Source organism: Ranitomeya imitator, chromosome 4 (genome assembly GCF_032444005.1).
Source record: "Ranitomeya imitator isolate aRanImi1 chromosome 4, aRanImi1.pri, whole genome shotgun sequence".
NCBI lineage: Eukaryota > Metazoa > Chordata > Amphibia > Anura > Dendrobatidae > Ranitomeya > Ranitomeya imitator.
Window position 1 is genome coordinate 377,323,363 of NC_091285.1, and position 22,702 is coordinate 377,346,064.

Genomic DNA, 22,702 nt, shown 5'->3' on the forward strand with positions numbered 1-22,702 from the left:
AAGGTCCACAGGAGAGGAGAGAACAGCTAGGCCGCGAGGCAGCCGCAGTTACCGAACCCCAACAGTCCTACAGCGGGAGCTTGGCCTACTGGCACTACAGAACCAGCCTTAACTACCAATTCACGCAGCCCACATAGGAAGCTCCTAAACTGGAGGCACCCTGGAGTTGGCTAACCCGACCTCAACACGACGGGGCAAGCATAGGCGTTTCAGTGAGCTTGACACTACCCGGAAACAGCTGACTGTGCTGGAACCAGGCTGGGCACGAGGGAGTACCTGTGACAAAAACACTGCCAAGAACCAGCTGGCGGTGCTGGAACCCGGATGCGTTGCCCCAGTGTGCAAGAGCCAATGGCACGACCGAGGACCAGCTGACAGTGCTGGAACCCGGTTACTAAGCTGTAGGTGCCTGCGCTTAAAAGCACTACCACGGACCGCCTGACGTTGGCGGAACTCAGATACCCAGGATGAGGCACCTAAGCCAAAGGCTCGGCCCGGAACCAGCTGACGGTGCTGGAACCAGGTGGTGGACCCGAAGGTCCACAGGAGAGGAGAGAACAGCTAGGCCGCGAGGCAGCCGCAGTTACCGAACCCCAACAGTCCTACAATGGGAGCTTGGCCTACTGGCACTACAGAACCAGCCTTGACTACCAATTCACGCAGCCCACATAGGAAGCTCCTAAACTGGAGGCACCCTGGAGTTGGCTAACCCGACCACAACACGATGGGGCAAGCATAGGCGTCTCAGTGAGCTTGACACTACCCGGAAACAGCTGACAGTGCTGGAACCAGGCTGGGCACGAGGGAGTACCCATGACAAAAACACTGCCGAGAACCAGCTGGCGGTGCTGGAACCCAGATGCGTTGCCCCAGTGTGCAAGAGCCAATGGCACGACCGAGGACCAGCTGACGGTGCTGGAACCCGGTTACTAAGCTGTAGGTGCCCGCGCTTAAAAGCACTACCAAGGACCGCCTGACGTTGGCGGAACTCGGATACCCAGGAGGAGGCACCTAAGCCAAAGGCTCGGCCCGGAACCAGCTGACGGTGCTGGAACCAGGTGGTGGACCCGAAGGTCTACAGGAGAGGAGGGAACAGCTAGGCTGCGAGGCAGCCGCAGTTACCGAACCCCAACAGTCCTACAGGGGGAGCTTGGCCTACTGGCACTACAGAACCAGCCTTGACTACCAATTCATGCAGCCCACATAGGAAGCTCCTAAACTGGAGGCACCCTGGAGTTGGCTAACCCGACCGCAACACGACGGGGCAAGCATAGGCGTCTCAGTGAGCTTGACACTACCCGGAAACAGCTGACGGTGCTGGAACCAGGCTGGGCATGAGGGAGTACCCGTGACAAAAACACTGCCGAGAACCAGCTGGCGGTGCTGGAACCCAGATGCGTTGCCCCAGTGTGCAAGAGCCAATGGCACGACCGAGGACCAGCTGACGGTGCTGGAACCCGGTTACTAAGCTGTAGGTGCCCGAGCTTAAAAGCACTACCAAGGACCGCCTGACGTTGGCGGAACTCGGATACCCAGGAGGAGGCACCTAAGCCAAAGGCTCGGCCCGGAACCAGCTGACGGTGCTGGAACCAGGTGGTGGACCCGAAGGTCCACAGGAGAGGAGAGAACAGCTAGGCCGCGAGGCAGCCGCAGTTACCGAACCCCAACAGTCCTACAGGGGGAGCTTGGCCTACTGGCACTACAGAACCAGCCTTGACTACCAATTCATGCAGCCCACATAGGAAGCTCCTAAACTGGAGGCACCCTGGAGTTGGCTAACCCGACCGCAACACGACGGGGCAAGCATAGGCGTCTCAGTGAGCTTGACACTACCCGGAAACAGCTGACAGTGCTGGAACCAGGCTGGGCACGAGGGAGTACCCGTGACAAAAATACTGCCGAGAAACAGCTGGCGGTGCTGGAACCCAGATGCGTTGCCCCAGTGTGCAAGAGCCAATGGCACGACCGAGGACCAGCTGACGGTGCTGGAACCCGGTTACTAAGCTGTAGGTGCCCGCGCTTAAAAGCACTACCAAGGACCGCCTGACGTTGGCGGAACTCGGATACCCAGGAGTAGGCACCTAAGCCAAAGGCACGGCCCGGAACCAGCTGACGGTGCTGGAACCAGGTGGTGGACCCGAAGGTCCACAGGAGAGGAGAGAACAGCTAGGCCGCGAGGCAGCCGCAGTTACCGAACATCAACAGTCCTACAGGGGGAGCTTGGCCTACTGGCACTACAGAACCAGCCTTGACTACCAATTCATGCAGCCCACATAGGAAGCTCCTAAACTGGAGGCACCCTGGAGTTGGCTAACCCGATCGCAACACGACGGGGCAAGCATAGGCGTCTCAGTGAGCTTGACACTACCCGGAAACAGCTGACGGTGCTGGAACCAGGCTGGGCACGAGGGAGTACCCGTGACAAAAACACTGCCGAGAACCAGCTGGCGGTGCTGGAACCCAGATGCGTTGCCCCAGTGTGCAAGAGCCAATGACACGACCGAGGACCAGCTGACGGTGCTGAAACCCGGTTACTAAGCTGTAGGTGCCTGCGCTTAATAGCACTAGCAAGGACTACCTGACTTTGGCAGAACTCGGATACCCAGGAGGAGGCACCTAAGCCAAAGGCTCGGCCCGGAACCAGCTGACGGTGCTGGAACCAGGTGGTGGACCCGAAGGTCCACAGGAGAGGAGAGAACAGCTAGGCCGCGAGGCAGCCGCAGTTACCGAACCCCAACAGTCCTACAGGGGGAGCTTGACCTACTGGCACTACAGAACCAGCCTTGACTACCAATTCATGCAGCCCACATAGGAAGCTCCTAAACTAGAGGCACCCTGGAGTTGGCAAACTCGACCGCAACACGACGGGGCAACGCATAGGTGTCTCAGTGAGTTTGACAGTACCCGGAAACAGCTGACGGTGCTGGAACCAGGCTGGGCACGAGGGAGTACCCATGACAAAAACACTGCCGAGAACCAGCTGGCGGTGCTGGAACCCAGACGCGTTGCCCCAGTGTGCAAGAGCCAATGGCACGACCGAGGACCAGCTGACGGTGCTGGAACCCGGTTACTAAGCTGTAGGTGCCTGCGCTTAAAAGCACTACCAAGGACCGCCTGACGTTGGCAGAACTCGGATACCCAGGAGGAGGCACCTAAGCCAAAGGCTCGGCCCGGAACCAGCTGACGGTGCTGGAACCAAGTGGTGGACCCGAAGGTCCACAGGAAAGGAGAGAACAGCTAGGCCGCGAGGCAGCCGCATTTACCGAACCCCAACAGTCCTACAGCGGGAGCTTGGCCTACTGGCACTACAGAACCAGCCTTGACTACCAATTCACGCAGCCCACATTGGAAGCTCCTAAACTGGAGGCACCCTGGAGTTGGCTAACCCGACCGCAACACGATGGGGCAAGCATAGGCGTCTCAGTGAGCTTGACACTACCCAGAAACAGCTGACGGTGCTGGAACCAGGCTGGGCACGAGGGAGTACCCGTGACAAAAACACTGCCGAGAACCAGCTGGCGGTGCTGGAACCCAGATGCGTTGCCCCAGTGTGCAAGAGCCAATGGCACGACCGAGGACCAGCTGACGGTGCTGGAACCCGGTTACTAAGCTGTAGGTGCCCGCGCTTAAAAGCACTACCAAGGACCGCCTGACGTTGGCGGAACTCGGATACCCAGGAGGAGGCACCTAAGCCAAAGGCTCGGCCCGGAACCAGCTGACGGTGCTGGAACCAGGTGGTGGACCCGAAGGTCCACAGAAGAGGAGAGAACAGCTAGGCCGCGAGGCAGCCGCAGTTACCGAACCCCAACAGTCCTACAGGGGGAGCTTGGCCTACTGGCACTACAGAACCAGCCTTGACTACCAATTCATGCAGCCCACATAGGAAGCTCCTAAACTGGAGGCACCCTGGAGTTGGCTAACCCGACCGCAACACGACGGGGCAAGCATAGGCGTCTCAGTGAGCTTGACACTACCCGGAAACAGCTGACAGTGCTGGAACCAGGCTGGGCACGAGGGAGTACCCGTGACAAAAACACTGCCGAGAACCAGCTGGCGGTGCTGGAACCCAGATGCGTTGCCCCAGTGTGCAAGAGCCAATGGCACGACCGAGGACCAGCTGACGGTGCTGAAACCCGGTTACTAAGCTGTAGGTGCCTGCGCTTAATAGCACTAGCAAGGACCGCCTGACTTTGGCAGAACTCGGATACCCAGGAGGAGGCACCTAAGCCAAAGGCTCGGCCCGGAACCAGCTGACGGTGCTGGAACCAGGTGGTGGACCCGAAGGTCCACAGGAGAGGAGGGAACAGCTAGGCCACGAGGCAGCCGCAGTTACCGAACCCCAACAGTCCTACAGGGGGAGCTTGGCCTACTGGCACTACAGAACCAGCCTTGACTACCAATTCATGCAGCCCACATAGGAAGCTCCTAAACTGGAGGCACCCTGGAGTTGGCTAACCCGACCGCAACACGACGGGGCAAGCATAGGCGTCTCAGTGAGCTTGACACTACCCGGAAACAGCTGACGGTGCTGGAACCAGGCTGGGCACGAGGGAGTACCCGTGACAAAAACACTGCCGAGAACCAGCTGGCGGTGCTGGAACCCAGATGCGTTGCCCCAGTGTGCAAGAGCCAATGGCACGACCGAGGACCAGCTGACGGTGCTGGAACCCGGTTACTAAGCTGTAGGTGCCCATGCTTAAAAGCACTACCAAGGACCGCCTGACGTTGGCGGAACTCGGATACCCAGGAGGAGGCACCTAAGCCAAAGGCTCGGCCCGGAACCAGCTGACGGTGCTGGAACCAGGTGGTGGACCCGAAGGTCCACAGGAGAGGAGAGAACAGCTAGGCCACGAGGCAGCCGCAGTTACCGAACCCCAACAGTCCTACAGGGGGAGCTTGGCCTACTGGCACTACAGAACCAGCCTTGACTACCAATTCATGCAGCCCACATAGGAAGCTCCTAAACTGGAGGCACCCTGGAGTTGGCTAACCCGACCGCAACACGACGGGGCAAGCATAGGCGTCTCAGTGAGCTTGACACTACCCGGAAACAGCTGACAGTGCTGGAACCAGGCTGGGCACGAGGGAGTACCCGTGACAAATATACTGCCGAGATACAGCTGGCGGTGCTGGAACCCAGATGCGTTGCCCCAGTGTGCAAGAGCCAATGGCACGACCGAGGACCAGCTGACGGTGCTGGAACCCGGTTACTAAGCTGTAGGTGCCCGCGCTTAAAAGCACTACCAAGGACCGCCTGACGTTGGCAGAACTCGGATACCCAGGAGGAGGCACCTAAGCCAAAGGCACGGCCCGGAACCAGCTGACGGTGCTGGAACCAGGTGGTGGACCCGAAGGTCCACAGGAGAGGAGAGAACAGCTAGGCCGCGAGGCAGCCGCAGTTACCGAACATCAACAGTCCTACAGGGGGAGCTTGGCCTACTGGCACTACAGAACCAGCCTTGACTACCAATTCATGCAGCCCACATAGGAAGCTCCTAAACTGGAGGCACCCTGGAGTTGGCTAACCCGATCGCAACACGACGGGGCAAGCATAGGCGTCTCAGTGAGCTTGACACTACCCGGAAACAGCTGACGGTGCTGGAACCAGGCTGGGCACGAGGGAGTACCCGTGACAAAAACACTGCCGAGAACCAGCTGGCGGTGCTGGAACCCAGATGCGTTGCCCCAGTGTGCAAGAGCCAATGGCACGACCAAGGACCAGCTGACGGTGCTGAAACCCGGTTACTAAGCTGTAGGTGCCTGCGCTTAATAGCACTACCAAGGACCGCCTGACTTTGGCGGAACTCGGATACCCAGGAGGAGGCACCTAAGCCAAAGGCTCGGCCCGGAACCAGCTGACGGTGCTGGAACCAAGTGGTGGACCCGAAGGTCCACAGGAGAGGAGAGAACAGCTAGGCCGCGAGGCAGCCGCATTTACCGAACCCCAACAGTCCTACAGCGGGAGCTTGGCCTACTGGCACTACAGAACCAGCCTTGACTACCAATTCACGCAGCCCACATAGGAAGCTCCTAAACTGGAGGCACCCTGGAGTTGGCTAACCCGACCACAACACGATGGGGCAAGCATAGGCGTCTCAGTGAGCTTGACACTACCCGGAAACAGCTGACGGTGCTGGAACCAGGCTGGGCACGAGGGAGTACCCGTGACAAAAACACTGCCGAGAACCAGCTGGCGGTGCTGGAACCCAGATGCGTTGCCCCAGTGTGCAAGAGCCAATGGCACGACCGAGGACCAGCTGACGGTGCTGGAACCTGGTTACTAAGCTGTAGGTGCCCGCGCTTAAAAGCACTACCAAGGACCGCCTGACGTTGGCGGAACTCGGATACCCAGGAGGAGGCACCTAAGCCAAAGGCTCGGCCCGGAACCAGCTGACGGTGCTGGAACCAGGTGGTGGACCCGAAGGTCCACAGGAAAGGAGAGAACAGCTAGGCCGCGAGGCAGCCGCAGTTACCGAACCCCAACAGTCCTACAGGGGGAGCTTGGCCTACTGACACTACAGAACCAGCCTTGACTACCAATTCATGCAGCCCACATAGGAAGCTCCTAAACTGGAGGCACCCTGGAGTTGGCTAACCCGACCGCAACACGACGGGGCAAGCATAGGCGTCTCAGTGAGCTTGACACTACCCGGAAACAGCTGACGGTGCTGGAACCAGGCTGGGCACGAGGGAGTACCCGTGACAAAAACACTGCCGAGAACCAGCTGGCGGTGCTGGAACCCAGATGCGTTGCCCCAGTGTGCAAGAGCCAATGGCACGACCGAGGACCAGCTGACGGTGCTGGAACCCGGTTACTAAGCTGTAGGTGCCTGCGCTTAAAAGCACTACCAAGGACCGCCTGACGTTGGCGGAACTCGGATACCCAGGAGGAGGCACCTAAGCCAAAGGCTCGGCCCGGAACCAGCTGACGGTGCTGGAACCAGGTGGTGGACCCGAAGGTCCACAGGAGAGGAGAGAACAGCTAGGCCGCGAGGCAGCCGCAGTTACCGAACCCCAACAGTCCTACAGGGGGAGCTTGGCCTACTGGCACTACAGAACCAGCCTTGACTACCAATTCATGCAGCCCACATAGGAAGCTCCTAAACTAGAGGCACCCTGGAGTTGGCTAACTCGACCGCAACATGACGGGGCAACGCATAGGTGTCTCAGTGAGTTTGACAGTACCCGGAAACAGCTGACGGTGCTGGAACCAGGCTGGGCACGAGGGAGTACCCGTGACTAGTGTTGAGCATTCCGATACCTCAAGTATCGGGTATCAGCCGATACTTGCGGTATCGGAATTCCGATACCGAGATCCGATATTTTTGTGATATCGGGTATCGGTATCGAATCAATAGGGATGTGTAAAATAAAGAATTAAAATAAAAAATATTGATATGCTCACCTCTCCGGCGGCCCCTGGACTTCACACTGCTAACCGGGAGGCTTCTTTGTTTAAAAAGCGCGCCTTTCGGACCTGTGAATGACGTCCCGGCTTCTGATTGGTCGCGTGCCGGTCACATGGGCGGCACACGACCAATCAGAGGCCGCGACGTCATTCGCAGGTCCTCAATTCCTAGAATTAGCAGTTTTGTGAATGAGAATGACGTCGCGGCTTCTGATTGGCCGCGTGCCGGTCACATGGGCGGCACGCGGCCAATCAGAAGCCGCGACGTCATTCTCATTCACAAAACTGCTAATTCTAGGAATTGAGGACCTGCGAATGACGTCGCGGCCTCAGATTGGTCGCGTGCCGGTCACATGGGCGGCACGCGACCAATCAGAAGCCGGGACGTCATTCACAGGTCCGAAAGGCGCGCTTTTTAAACAAAGAAGCCTCCCGGTTAGCAGCGTGAAGTCCAGGGGCCGCAGGAGAGGTGAGCATATCAATATTTTTTATTTTAATTCTTTATTTTACACATCCTATGGATCCCAGGGCCTAAAGGAGAGTTTCCTCTCCTTCAGACCCTGGGAACCATGAGAATACCTTCCGATACTTGATGTCCCATTGACTTGTATTGGTATCGGATATCGTATCGGTGATATCCGATATTTTTCGGGTATCGGCCGATACTATCCGATACCGATACTTTCAAGTATCGGACGGTATCGCTCAACACTACCCGTGACAAAAACACTGCCGAGAACCAGCTGGCGGTGCTGGAACCCAGATGCGTTGCCCCAGTGTGCAAAAGCCAATGGCACGACCGAGGACCAGCTGACGGTGCTGGAACCCGGTTACTAAGCAGTAGGTGCCTGCGCTTAAAAGCACTACCAAGGACCGCCTGACGTTGGCGGAACTCGGATACCCAGGAGGAGGCACCTAAGCCAAAGGCTCGGCCCAGAACCAGCTGACGGTGCTGGAACCAGGTGGTGGACCCGAAGGTCCACAGGAGAGGAGAGAACAGCTAGGCCGCGAGGCAGCCGCAGTTACCGAACCCCAACAGTCCTACAGGGGGAGCTTGGCCTACTGGCACTACAGAACCAGCCTTGACTACCAATTCATGCAGCCCACATAGGAAGCTCCTAAACTAGAGGCACCCTGGAGTTGGCTAACTCGTCCGCAACACGACGGGGCAACGCATAGGCGTCTCAGTGAGTTTGACAGTACCCGGAAACAGCTGACGGTGCTGGAACCAGGCTGGGCACGAGGGAGTACCCGTGACAAAAACACTGGCGAGAACCAGCTGGCGGTGCTGGAACCCGGATGCGTTGCCTATTAAAGATTGTCTTCCTAGAGCCCCAACTAGCGGTGTTGGAGCAAAGGGTAAGCAGGGGGAGCAGAGTGTAGGCCGAAGCCTGCACTGGAGGCAGCTTTGTGTCTGCGTTGCGTTTGCAGGACACTTTGCCGGCTACACAGTGGGGTAACAGCTGGCGTTGCTGAACCCCACTAACACAATGGCGGGTGTTTTTCTCTGTGCAGCTTGCACTTGCGGGCAAAAACTAGCGATGTTAGAGCCCGTGGTGAAGCAGGAGGAGGAGGAGGAGAGGAGCAGATTGTAGGCCGAAGCCTAGTTGAACCAATTTCAAAGGAAACCTTTAACCCCCCCTCAGGTGTTACAAAGTACAAGAGACACACCTTGTGCAGTATTAATGCTGCACAAGTCAAAGGTTGCTCTATTAATTTGTCTACTTGCACACGCTGAATGAAAGACGTACACAATTTAGCCCTTTCTACAGTCAAACTGTAGTGGAGGCGTGACTTGGCTTTTTAAGGGGACGCAGCACAGGTGTCCCAAATAACGCCTTGGTGCTTGGCGCAGCTTCCTGAGCGTTGTTATTTGCTGTACAGGAGTCTGCGCTCTTGTGTTATCCCTTGGCACTGCCCTGTTAGAACTGCCCGTCTTATGACCTCATTTCATGTTGGCCGCTGCGGTTAACGATGGCCATAAATCCCAGACCCACAGTGCCTTTTCATAAAGTCACACTGCGGTGCTGGGATTCGTGGCCTTGAGCAGTAAATATTTTCGCCGCTCACACACGTCCTTACACCTGCTTCAGACTGGGCGGCCTCATCTGATCCCTTATCGCATGCCACGGCCATGAGGCCACCCAGTCTGAAGAAGGCGGAAGGAGATGAGTGAACACAGGCAAACATATGCACTGCTCGTGCCCATAAACCACACCCTCGCTGACAAAATAAATAAGAAACCGAGGGGCGATTTTTCGAGCAGGGCGGACGCACAGGCGCAGCCAGCTAGCCAATGATGTCAAAAGACGGGATGCGCTACCAAGGGTGGTGCTGCGTATCATTACAAAGGAAAGTCACACCTCAGGGACAGTGGAATGGTCTCAATGAGACAAATTTTGTACGTGTTGAGTTCCACGTGGGCAAGTAGAAAAAGTCAGCCACCTTGTACAAATGCAGCATTACTGCTGTACAAGGTGGCTGTTATACATAGAAACACCTGGGGGTGGGGGGTAGGCTCCCTTCAATTTCAGTTCATGTGCCTGCGTGGCGTTTGCAGGTCACGTTGCCGGCTACACAGCAGGGGAACAGCTGGCGGTGCTGAACCCCACTAACACATTGGCTGGTGCTTTTCTCTGTGCAGCTAGCACTTCCGGGCAAAAACTAGCGGTGTTTGAGCCCAGGGGCAGCAGGAGGAGGAGAGGAGCAGAGTGTAGGCCGAAGCCTAGTTGAACCAATTTCAAAGGTAACCTTTAACCCCCCCTCAGGTGTTGCAAGGTACAAAAGCCACACCTTGTGCAGCATTAATGCTGCACAAGTCAAAGGTTGCTCTCTTAATTTTGCTCCTTGCACACGCTGAATAAAACACGTACACTATTTAGCCCATTATACTGTCAATCAGTAGTGTAGGCGTGACTTTTCTTTTTAAGAAGACGCAGCACAGGTGTCAAAATTTACACCTAGGTGCTGGGCGCAGATTCCTGAGCGTTGTTATTTGCAGTACAGTAGTCTGCGCTGTTGTGTTATCCCTTGGCAATACCCTGTTAGTGCAGGCCGTCTTATGACCTCATTTCATGTTGTCCAGTGCGGTTAACGATGGCCATAAATCCCAGACCCACAGTGCCTTTTCATAAAGTCACACTGCGGTGCTGGGATTCGTGGCCTTGTGCAGTAAATATGTTCGCCGCTCACACATGTCTTTACACCTGCTTCAGACTGGGCGGCCTCAGCTGATCCCTTATCGCCTGCCACGGCCATGAGGCCGCACAGTCTGAAAAAGGCGGAAGGAGGGGAGTGAAGACAGGCGAAGACATGCACTGCTCGTGCACATCAATCACACCCTCGCAGTCATAATATATGAGACAACGAGGGGCGTTGTGTCAGGCAGGGCGGACGCACAGGCACAGCCAGCAAACCAATGATGTCAGAAGACGGGCAGTGCTAACAATGGGGGTACTGCGTGTCATTAAAAAGGAAAGTCACACCTCAGGGACAGTGGAATGGCTCAATGAGACACATTTAGTACGTGTTTAATTAAACGTGGGCAAGGAGAAAAAGTCAGCCACCTTGTACAAATGCAGCAGTACTGCTGTACAAGGTGGCTATTATACATAGAAACACCTGGGGGTGGGGGGCAGGCTCCCTTCAATTTCAGTTCATGTGCCTGCGTGGCGTTTGCAGGTCACGTTGCCGGCTACACAGCAGGGGAAAAGCTGGCGGTGCTGAACCCCACTAACACATTGGCTGGTGTTTTTCTCTGTGCAGCTCGCATTTCCGGGCAAAAACTAGTGGTGTTAGAGCCCAGGGGCAGCAGGAGGAGGAGAGGAGCAGAGTGTAGGCCGAAGCCTCCACTGGTGGCAGCTTTTGGTTGGTTGTGCCAGCGTGGCTTGTGCTGGACACGATGCCGACTACACAGCAGGGGAACAGCTGGCGGTGCTGAACCCCACTAACACATTGGCTGGTGTTTTTCTCTGTGCAGCTAGCACTTCCGGGCAAAAACTAGCGGTGTTTGAGCCCAGGGGCAGCAGAAGGAGGAGAGGAGCAGAGTGTAGGCCGAAGCCTAGTTGAACCAATTTCAAAGGTAACCTTTAACCCCCCCCCTCAGGTGTTGCAAGGTACAAGAGCCACACCTTGTGCAGCATTAATGCTGCACAAGTAAAAGGTTGCTCTATTAATTTTGCTCCTTGCACACGCTGAATAAAACACGTACACTATTTAGCCCATTATACTGTCAAACAGTAGTGGAGGCGTGACTTGTCTTTTTAAGGAGACGCAGCACAGGTGTCCAAAATAACACCTTGGTGCATGGGCGCAGCTTCCTGAGCGTTGTTATTTGCTGTACAGGAGACTGCGCTATTGTTATCCCTTGGCCATGCGCTGTGAGCGCTTCCTGTCTTCTGACCTCATTTCACTTCGGCCGTTGCGGTTAGCGATAGACATGAATCCCAGACCCACAGTGTGTTTTCAAAAATTCACACTGCGTGGCTGGGATTCGTGGCCTTGTGCAGTAAATATGTTTGGCGCTCACACATGTCCTTACACCTGCTTCAGACTGGGCGGCCTCATCTGATCCCTTATCGCATGCCGCGGCCATGAGGCCACCCAGTCTGAAGAAGGCGGAAGGAGATGAGTGAACACAGGCAAACATATGCACTGCACATGCCCATCAATCACACCCTCGCTGTCCAAAAAAATAAGACACCGAGGGGCGTTGTTGTTTCGAGCAGGGCAGACGCACAGGCACAGCCAGCTAACCAATGATGTCAAAAGACGGGAAGCGCTACCAAGGGTGGTGCTGCGTATCATTAGAAAGGAAAGTCACACCTCAGGGACAGTGGAATGGTCTCAATGAGACAAATTTTGTACGTGTTGAGTTCCACGTGGGCAAGTAGAAAAAGTCAGCCACCTTGTACAAATGCAGCAGTACTGCTGTACAAGGTGGCTGTTATATATAGAAACACATGGGGGGGTGGGGGCTGGTTCCCTTTAATTTCAGTTCAGGTGCCTGCATGGCGTTTGCAGGACACGTTGCCAGCTACACAGCAGGGGAACAGCTGGCGGTGCTGAACCCCACTGACACATTGACTGGTGTTTTTCTCTGTGCAGCTAGCACTTCCGGGCAAAAACCAGCAGTGTTTGAGCCCAGGGGCAGCAGGAGGAGGAGAGGAGCAGAGTGTAGGCCGAAGCCTCCACTGGTGGCAGCTTTTGGTCGGTTGTGCCAGCGTGGCTTGTGCTGGACACGATGCCGGCTACACAGCAGGGGAACAGCTGGCGCTGCTGAACCCAACTAACACATGGGGGGGTGTTTTTCTCTGTGCAGCTAGCACTTCCGGGCAAAAACTAGCGGTGTTAGAGCCCAGGGTCAGCAGGAGGAGGAGAGGAGCAGAGTGTAGGCCGAAGCCTAGTTGAACCAATTTCAAAGGTAACCTTTAACCCCCCCCTCAGGTGTTGCAAGGTACAAGAGCCACACCTTGTGCAGCATTAATGCTGCACAAGTAAAAGGTTGCTCTATTAATTTTGCTCCTTGCACACGCTGAATAAAACACGTACACTATTTAGCCCATTATACTGTCAAACAGTAGTGGAGGCGTGACTTGTCTTTTTAAGGAGACGCAGCACAGGTGTCCAAAATAACACCTTAGTGCATGGGCGCAGCTTCCTGAGCGTTGTTATTTGCTGTCCAGGAGTCTGCGCTCTTGTTATCCCTTGGCCATGTGCTGTGAGCGCTGCCTGTCTTCTGATCTCATTTCATGTTGGCCGGTGCGGTTAGCGATGGCCATGAAACCCAGACCCGCAGTGTCTTTTCTTTAAGTCACACTATGGGGCTGGGATTCGTGACCTTGCGCAGTAAAATTTTTCGCCTGTCACTCAAGTCCTTACACCTGCATCAGACTGGGCGGCCACAGCTGATCCCTTCTCGCATGCCGCGGCCATGAGGCCGCACAGTCTGAAGAAGGCGGAAGGAGATGAGTTAAGACAGGCGAAGATATGCACTGCTCGTGCCCATCAATCACACCCTCGCAGTCACAATAAGTAAGACAACGAGGAGCATTGTTTCAGGCAGGGCGGACGCACAGGCGCAGCCAGCCAACCAATGATGTCAGAAGACGGGAAGCGCTACCAAGGGTGGTGCTGCGTATCATTAGAAAGGAAAGTCACACCTCAGGGACAGTGGAATGGTCTCAATGAGACACATTTTGTACGTGTTGAGTTCCACGTGGGCAAGTAGAAAAAGTCAGCCACCTTGTACAAATGCAGCAGTACTGCTGTACTAGGTGGCTGTTATACATAGAAACACCTGGGGGGGTGGGGGCTGGTTCCCTTTAATTTCAGTTCAGGTGCCTGCATGGCGTTTGCAGGACACGTTGCCAGCTACACAGCAGGGGAACAGCTGGCGGTGCTGAACCCCACTGACACATTGACTGGTGTTTTTCTCTGTGCAGCTAGCACTTCCGGGCAAAAACTAGCGGTGTTTGAGCGCAGGGTCAGCAGGAGGAGGAGAGGAGCAAAGTGTAGGCCAAAGCCTGCACTGGTGGCAGCTTTTGGTCTGCTGTGCCAGCGTGGCTTGTGCTGGACACGATGCCGGCTACACAGCAGGGGAACAGCTGGCGGTGCTGAACCCCACTAACACATTGGCTGGTGTTTTTCTCTGTGCAGCTCGCATTTCCGGGCAAAAACTAGCGGTGTTAGAACCCAGGGTCAGCAGGAGCAGGAGAGGAGCAGAGTGTAGGCCGAAGCCTAGTTGAACCAATTTCAAAAGTTACCTTTAACACCCCCTCAGGTGTTGCAAGGTACAAGAGCCACACCTTGTGCAGCATTAATGCTGCACAAGTAAAAGGTTGCTCTATTAATTTTGCTCCTTGCACACGCTGAATAAAACACGTACACTATTTAGCCCATTATACTGTCAAACAGTAGTGGAGGCATGACTTGTCTTTTTAAGGAGACGCAGCACAGGTGTCCAAAATAACACCTTGGTGCAAGGGCGCTGCTTCCTGAGCGTTGTTATTTGCTGTACAGGAGTCTGCGCTCTTGTTATCCCTTGGCCATGCGCTGTGAGCGCTGCCTGTCTTCTCACCTCATTTCATGTTGGCCGGTGCAGTTAGCAATGGCCATGAATCCCAGGCCCGCAGTGTGTTTTCAAAAAATCACACTGCGTGGCTGGGATTCGTGGCCTTGTGCAGTAAATATGTTTGCCGCTCACACATGTCCTTACACCTGCTTCAGACTGGGCGGCCTCAGCTGATCCCTTATCGCCTACCACGGCCATGAGGCCGCACAGTCTGAAGAAGGCGGAAGGAGATGAGTTAAGACAGGCGAACATATGCACTGCACATGCCCATCAATCACACCCTCGCAGCCAAAATATATGAGACAACGAGGGGGGTTGTGTCGGGCATGGCGGACGCACAGGCACAGGCAGCCAACCAATGATGTCAGAGGACGGGCAGCGCTACCAAGGGGGGTGGTGCTTGTCATTAAAAAGGAAAGTCACACCTCAGGGACATTGTAATGGTCTGTAATGAGACACATATTTTACGTGTTTAATTCAACGTGGGCAATGAGAAAAAATCAGCCACCTTGTACAAATGCAGCAGTACTGCTGTACAAGGTGGCTGTTATACATAGAAAGACCTGGGGGGGTGGGGCCAGGTTCCCTTTAATTTCAGTTCAGTTGCCTGCATGGCGTTTGCAGGACACATTGACAGCTACACAGCAGGGGAACAGCTGGCGTTTCTGAACCCCACTAACACATTGGCTGGTGTTTTTCTCTGTGCAGCTAGCACTTCCGGGCAAAAACTAGCAGTGTTTGAGCCCAGGGGCAGCAGGAGGAGGAGAGGAGCAGAGTGTAGGCCGAAGCCTGCACTGGTGGCAGCTTTTGGTCTGTTGTGCCAGCGTGGCTTGTGCTGGACACGATGCCGGCTGCACAGCAGGGGAACAGCTGGCGCTGCTGAATCCAACTAACACATTTGCGGGTGTTTTTCTCTGTGCAGCTAGCACTTCCAGGCTACAACTGGCGGTGTTATAGCCCAGGGTCAGCAGGAGGAGGAGAGGAGCAGAGTGTAGGCCGAAGCCTGCACTGGTGGCAGCTTTTGGTCTGTTGTGCCAACGTGGCTTGTGCTGGACACGATGCCGGCTACACAGCAGGGGAACAGCTGGCGGTGCTAAACCCCACTGACACAATGGTGGGTGTTTTTCTCTGTGCAGCCAGCACTTCGGGGCCCCAACTGGCGTAGTTAGAGCCCAGGGTCTGCAGGAGGAGCAGAGTGTAGACGGAAGCCTACTTGAACCAATTTCAAAGGTAACCTTTAACCCACCCTCAGGTGTTACAATGTTGAAGAGCCACACCTTGTGCAGCAGTAAAGCTCCACAAGTTACAGGTTGCCCTTTAAGTTTTGCTCATTGCACACGCAGAATGAAAGACGTACATAATTTAGCCCATAGAACAGTAGTTCAGTTCTGTATTGGAGGCGTGACTTGTCTTTTTAAGGAGACGCAGCACAGGTGCACATAAATAACGCCTTGGTGCTGGGCGCAGCCTCCTGAGCGTTGTTATTTGCTGTACAGGAGTCTGCGCTATTGTGATCCCTTGGCCATGCGCTGTGAGCGCTGCCTGTCTTCTCACCTCATTTCATGTTGGCCGGTGCGGTTAGCAATGGCCATGAATCCCAGACCCGCAGTGTGTTTTCAAAAAATCACACTGCGTGGCTGGGATTCGTGTCCTTGTGCAGTAAATATGTTTGCCGCTCACACATGTCCTTACACCTGCTTCAGACTGGGCGGCCTCAGCTGATCCCTTATCGCCTACCACGGCCATGAGGCCGCACAGTCTGAAGAAGGCGGAAGGAGATGAGTTAAGACAGGCGAACATATGCACTGCACATGCCCATCAATCACACCCTCGCAGCCAAAATATATGAGACAACGAGTGGGGTTGTGTCGGGCAGGGCGGACGCACAGGCAGCCAACCAATGATGTCAGAAGATGGGCAGCGCTACCAAGAGGGGTGCTGCGTGTCATTTAAAAGGAAAGTCACACCTCAGGGACACTGTAATGGTCTCTAATGAGACACATTTTGTACGTGTTGAGTTCCACGTGGGCAAGGAGAAAAAGTCAGCCACCTTGTACAAATGCAGCAGTACTGCTGTACAAGGTGGCTGTTATACATAGAAACACCTTGGGGTGGGTGGCAGGGTCCCTTTAATTTCAGTTCATGTGCCTGCGTGGCGTTTGCAGGTCACGTTGCCGGCTACACAGCAGGGGAACAGCTGGCGGTGCTGAACCCCACTAACACATTGGCTGGTGTTTTTCTCTGTGCAGCTAGCACTTCCGGGCAAAAACTAGCGGTGTTTGAGCCCAGGGGCAGCAGGAGGAGGAGAGGAGCAGAGTGTAGGCCGAAGCCTGCACTGGTGGCAGCTTTTGTTCTGTTGTGCCAGCGTGGCTTGTGCTGGACACGTTGCCGACTACACAGCAGGGGAACAGCTGGCGGTGCTGAACCCCACTGACACATCAGCTAGTGTTTTTTTCTGTGTAGACAACACTTCCAGGTCCCAACTGACAGTGTTGAAACCCAGGGAATCAAAGAGGAGCAGAGTGTAGGCCGAAGCCTGCAGTGGAGCAAGTTGATAGGGAACCTTTAACCCTCCCCCCCCCCCCAGGCATTTGTTGCTGAAAGAGCCATCTTGTACAGCAGTAATACTGCACATGGAAAATGGTGGCTCCGAAAATTATGCTCCTTGCAAACGCTGAAGTACACACTCATATAATGTGTCCCCTCACACCGTCAAACCGTCCCGGAAGTGGGACTTTCCTTTGTAATGTGACACAGCACAGCCGTCATTCCAACCCCCTTGGTGCCGTGCGCCACCTCCTCAACATTGTTTGGTTCTGTCAAGGAGCCCGCGCTGTAATATTATCCCTTGGCCATGCACAGTTAGCGGTGCCCGTCTTCTGACATCATTTAGGTGTCAGGCTGGCAGTGCCTGTGCGTCCAAGCTGCCCGAGATCCAACCTCGCAGTGTCATCTAATGTAATCCCACTGCGGGCCAGGGATCCAAGGGCATGCGCAGTGCATATCATCGCCTCTCACTCACCTCCTTCCTGCTTCTTCAGACTGTGCGGCGTCACGGCCGTGGCATGCTATTAGGGATCAGCTGACGCCGCCTAGTCTGAAGAAGCGTGAAGAAGGGGAGTGAGAGGCTAGTATATGCACTGCGCATGGCCATGGATACCAGGCCCACTGTGGGATCACATTAGACGACACTGCGAGGTGGGATTTCGGGCAGCGTGGACGCACAGGCGCAGCCAGGACGACAACAAATGATGTCAGAGGACGGGCAGCGCAAACTGTGCATGGCCAAGGGATAACATAACAGCGCAGGGTCCATGACGGAATCAAACAACGTTAAGGAGGCAGCGCACGGTGCCAAGGGGGTAGCAATGACGGCTGTGCTGCGTCACATTACAAAGGAAAGTCCCACCTCTGGGACGGTTGGACGGTGTGAGGGGACACATTACATGAGTGTGTAGTTCAGCGTTTGCAAGGAGCATAATTTCAAGAGCGACCTTTTCCTTGTGCAGTATTAGTGCTGCACAAGGTAGCTCTTTCAGTAACAAACGCCTAGGGGGGGGGGGGACAGGTCCCCTTACATTTTAGTTGTGCCAGCGTGGCGGTCGCATGACACATTGCCGCACACACAGCTGGGGATCAGCTGACGTTACTGAACCCCAATAACAGAGGAGCGACTGTTGACTGTGCAGACAGCACTTCCAGGCACCAACTGGCGGTGTTAGAGCCCAGGGACACCAGGAGGAGCAGATTGGAGGTATTGCCGCACACACAGCTGGGGATCAGCTGACGTTACTGAACCCCAATAACAGAGGAGCGACTGTTGACTGTGCAGACAGCACTTCCAGGCACCAACTGGCAGTGTTAGAGCCCACGGACAGCAGGAGGAGCAGATTGGAGGTATTGCCGCACACACAGCTGGGGATCAGCTGATGTTACTGAACCCCAATAACAGAGGAGCGACTGTTGACTGTGCAGACAGCACTTCCAGGCACCAGCTGGCGGTGTTAGAGCCCAGGGGCAGCAGGAGGAGCAGAGCAACAGAGTGTAGGCCGAAGCCTGATTGGAGCAAGTTGAAAGGGAACCTTTAACCCCCCCCCCCAAGACGTTTGTAGCTGAAAGAGCCATCTTGTGCAGCACTAAGGATGCAAAAGGAAAAGGTTGCTCTTTTAATTATGCTCCTTGCAAACACAGAAGTAAACACTAAAAATGTGTCCCCTTATACCGTAAAACCTTCCCGGAGGTGCAAATTTCCTTCGTAATGGGACACAGCACAGCTGTCATTCCTATCCCCTTGGTGCCGTGCGCTGCCTCCTCAGCGTTGTTTTAAGCTGTCACGTAGCCTGCACTGTTCTGTTATCCCTTGGCCATGCCCAATTAGCGCTGCCTGTCTTCTGACATAATTTGGTGTCAGGCTGTCAGTGCCTGTGCGTCCACGCTGCTCCAGATCCCACCTCGCAGTGTCGTCTAACGTAATCCCACTGCGGGCCTTGGATCCATGGGCATGCACAGTGCATATCCTCGACTCTCACTCCCCTCCTTCCCTCTTCTTCAGACTGTGCGGTGTCACGGCCGTGGCATGCTATTAGGGATCATCTGACGGCGCACAGTCTAAAGAAGGCGGAGGGAGATGAGCGAGAGCCCGAGGGGAAGATATGCACTGCGCATGCCCATGGTTCCCAGGCCCGCAGTGTGATTCAATCAGAAGACACTGCGAGGCGGGATCTCGGGCAGCGCGGCCGCACAGGCGCAGCCAGCCTGACACCAAATTATGTCAGAAGACAGGCAGCGCAAATAGGGCATGGCCAAGGGATAACAGAACAGCGCAGGCTCCGTGACAGCTTAAAACAACGCTGAGGAGGCAGCGCATGGCACCAAGGGGGTAGGAATGACGGCTGTGCTGCGTCACATTACGAAGGAAAGTCCCAGCTCCGGGACGGTATAACGGTATCAGTGAACACATTTTATAAGTGTTAAGTTCTGCGTGTGCAAGGAGCTAAACTAAAAGAGCTACCTTTTCCTTGTGCAGCATTACTGCTGCACAAGATGGCTCTTTCAGTAACAAACGACGGGGGGGGGACAGGTTCCCTTCCATTTAGGTTGTTGTGCCAGCGTGGCGGTCGCAGGACACATTGCCGGCTACACAGCTGGGGATCAGCTGACGTTACTGAAACCCAATAACACTGGGTCGTATGTTTTTACTGTGCAGCCTGCACTTCTGAGCCGCAACTGGTGGTGTTGGAGCCCAGGAATAGCAGTTCAGGTGGTAGAAAGATGAACACAGCAGGAGACCTGGATGACACCCAATTACTTAATCAGGCAGAGGAGTGGCAAATTCCTGCGAGATCCAGGCCTGGTTCATTTTCAGGAAAGTAAGCCGGTCAACGTTATCGGAGGATAGTCGCATGCGACGGTCTGTTAGTACACCACCTGCGGCACTAAAGACACGTTCCAATAAGACACTAGCCGCAGGGCAAGCCAGCACCTCCAATGCATACTGGCTTAGCTCTGGCCATGTATCCAGCTTAGAGACCCAAAACTTGAACGGGGAAGAGCCGTCTGGGAGTACAGTAAGAGGGCAAGCCATGTAGTCTGTCACCATCTGACGGAACCGTTGCCTCCTGCTGACTGGAGCCGCCGGTGATGGTGTAGACATTTGGGGCGGGCACACAAAAGTGTGCCAGAGTTGTGCCATACTGGGCTTGCCTTGGGCAGAGGCACTGCTTCTGCTCCCTCTTTGGGCAGAGCCTCCCCCACTGCCTCGACGCACTGAGCTGCTTTGTAAAGCACTAGCAGCACTCCTCTCAGTTGGACTGGAGAAGATGATGGAATTCACCAGTGTGTCGTGGTACTCCCGCAATTTTTGCTCCCGGGTCAACGCTGGGATGAGGGTTTGGACGTTGTCCTGGTAGCGAGGATCGAGGAGGGTGAACACCCAATAATCAGGCATGTTGAGAATGTGGTCGATGCGGCGGTCGTTTCTCAGGCACTGCAGCATGAAATCCACCATGTGCTGCAGACTGCCAACTGGTCCAGAAACGCTGTCCCCTGCTTGAGACATGATCTCTGCCCGCTCGTCATCACCCCACCCTCGCTGTACACACTGACCACTGGACAATTGTGTCGCTCCCTCCTCTGGACGGAGCTCTTCCTCCTCCATTGACTCCTCCTCATCCTCCTCACAAAGTGGCCCCTGCGTACCCCTTTGTGAGGAACCACGTGGCGCTGACTCTCCAGAAGCTGATGGAAAAGGTGACTCCTCATCCTCCACCTCTCCCACAACATCATCCCTTAACCCTTACAAAGTTTGCTGAAGCAGGCAGATAAGGGGGACAGTCATGCTGACTAGTGCATCATCTGCACTTGCCATCCGCGTGGAATAATCAAAAGGACGCAAAACCTGGCAGACGTCCTTCATAGTGGCCCACTCTGTGGTTGTGAAGTCTGATCGGCGCTGACTGCGACTTCTTTGCGCCTGATGCAGCTGGTACTCCATAACTGCTTGCTGCTGCTCACACAACCGCTCCAACATATGTAACGTGGAATTCCACCGGGTAGGTAGGTCACATATGATGCGGTGTTCCGGAAGGCGGAATCGGCGATGCAGAGCAGCAATGCGGGATCTTGCCAAGCTGGAACGCCGCAAGTGAGCACACTCTAGGCGGACCTTGTGCAGCAGTGCATCAAGATCCGGATAGTCCCTCAGAAAACTCTGCACAACCAAATTGAGCACGTGCCAGACATGGGATGTGAGTGAGGTTGCCAAGGGCCAAAGCTGCCACCAGATTTCGGCCATTGTCACACACTACCATGCCTGGCTGGAGATTCGCTGGCAGTAACCACACATCGCTCTCCTGCTTGATGGCATTCCAGAGCTCCTGCGCTGTGTGGCTTCGATTCCCCAATGAAACTAGTTTCAAGACGGCCTGCTGAAGTTTGGCCACGGCTGTGCTCATGTCGGTCATAGGTAAACGTTCACGGGTCCATGTGGAGGTGGACTGTGACGGCTCCTGCAGAGATGATTCTGAGGAACTTGTGTAAGAGGAGGAGTCAATGCGTACAGACTGGATTCCTGCAATCCTTGGAGTGGGCAGGACACGTCCTGCGCCACTCGCACAATCTGTACCTGGCTCAACAACATTAACCCAATGGGCAGTGAGGGAAACGTATCGCCCCTGTCCATGCTGACTGGTCCACGCATCGGTGGTGAGGTGGACCTTGCTACTGACGGCATTTAGTAGCGCATGTTTTATGTTTCCCTCAACATGCCTGGGCAGGGCAGGGACAGCTTGCCTGCTGAAGTAAACTGTACTGTGGGACTGCCAATGCCATCAAGTCACGGAAGCTGTCAGTCTCCACCAGCCTGAATGAGAGCATTTCCAGGGATAACAGTTTGGCAATGCCTGCATTCAGAGCCTGTGCTCGGGGGTGGTTGGCCGAGAATGCCCGCCTTTTCTCCCATGCCTGTACTACCGTTGGCTGTAGAGTAGACTGGGAGTGTGAGGATGACTGGGAAGGTGGTGCTGTGGGTGGAATTACACAAGGTCTCTGGACAACAGTGCCAGAGGTTCTTCCATGGCGATCCTGGGAGGAAGCCACACCAGCTGTGCGTGAGCTGGAGGAAGAGGCAACACGAGCTGAAGAGGTGGTAGCTGCCGCTGTTGGTTGGCCTACATCTTCAGTGTGTTTCTGTAACTCCACCGCGTGCCTGGTCCGCACATGTTTCCACATATTTGTGGTATTGAGGTTGCTGACACTTTTCCCTCTTTTGACTTTCTGATGACACAGCTTGCATTTGACAAAACAAATGTCATCTGCAACTGTGTCAAAAAAGGACCAGGCACTGCAAGTCTTGGGAGCGCCCTTTTTGGCTTTGGAAAGAGACAGGCTCCTAACGGGTGCCAAAGTGGAGGCTACAGGCTCCGCAGTCTTCCCCCTCCCTCTCTCTCTTTGGCCCGTAAGGGGAATCTCTTCCTCAGAGCTGCTCCCACCACCTTCCTGTTCCTCACGCCACGATGGGTCAACGACCTCATCATCTCCACTACCCTCTGCCACCAACTGCTCCTCCTGGGTAGTCTCGGCAGCACAGTACGCACCAGAAAGCAGCACCTGAGTTTCATCATCAGATGCGTACTGCTCTGTGGTCACCGCAGGCACTGGCCCACCCGCCTCTTCAGAGTCAGAGAGACAAAGTTGTTGGGCATCACTGCACACTGCCTCTTCTT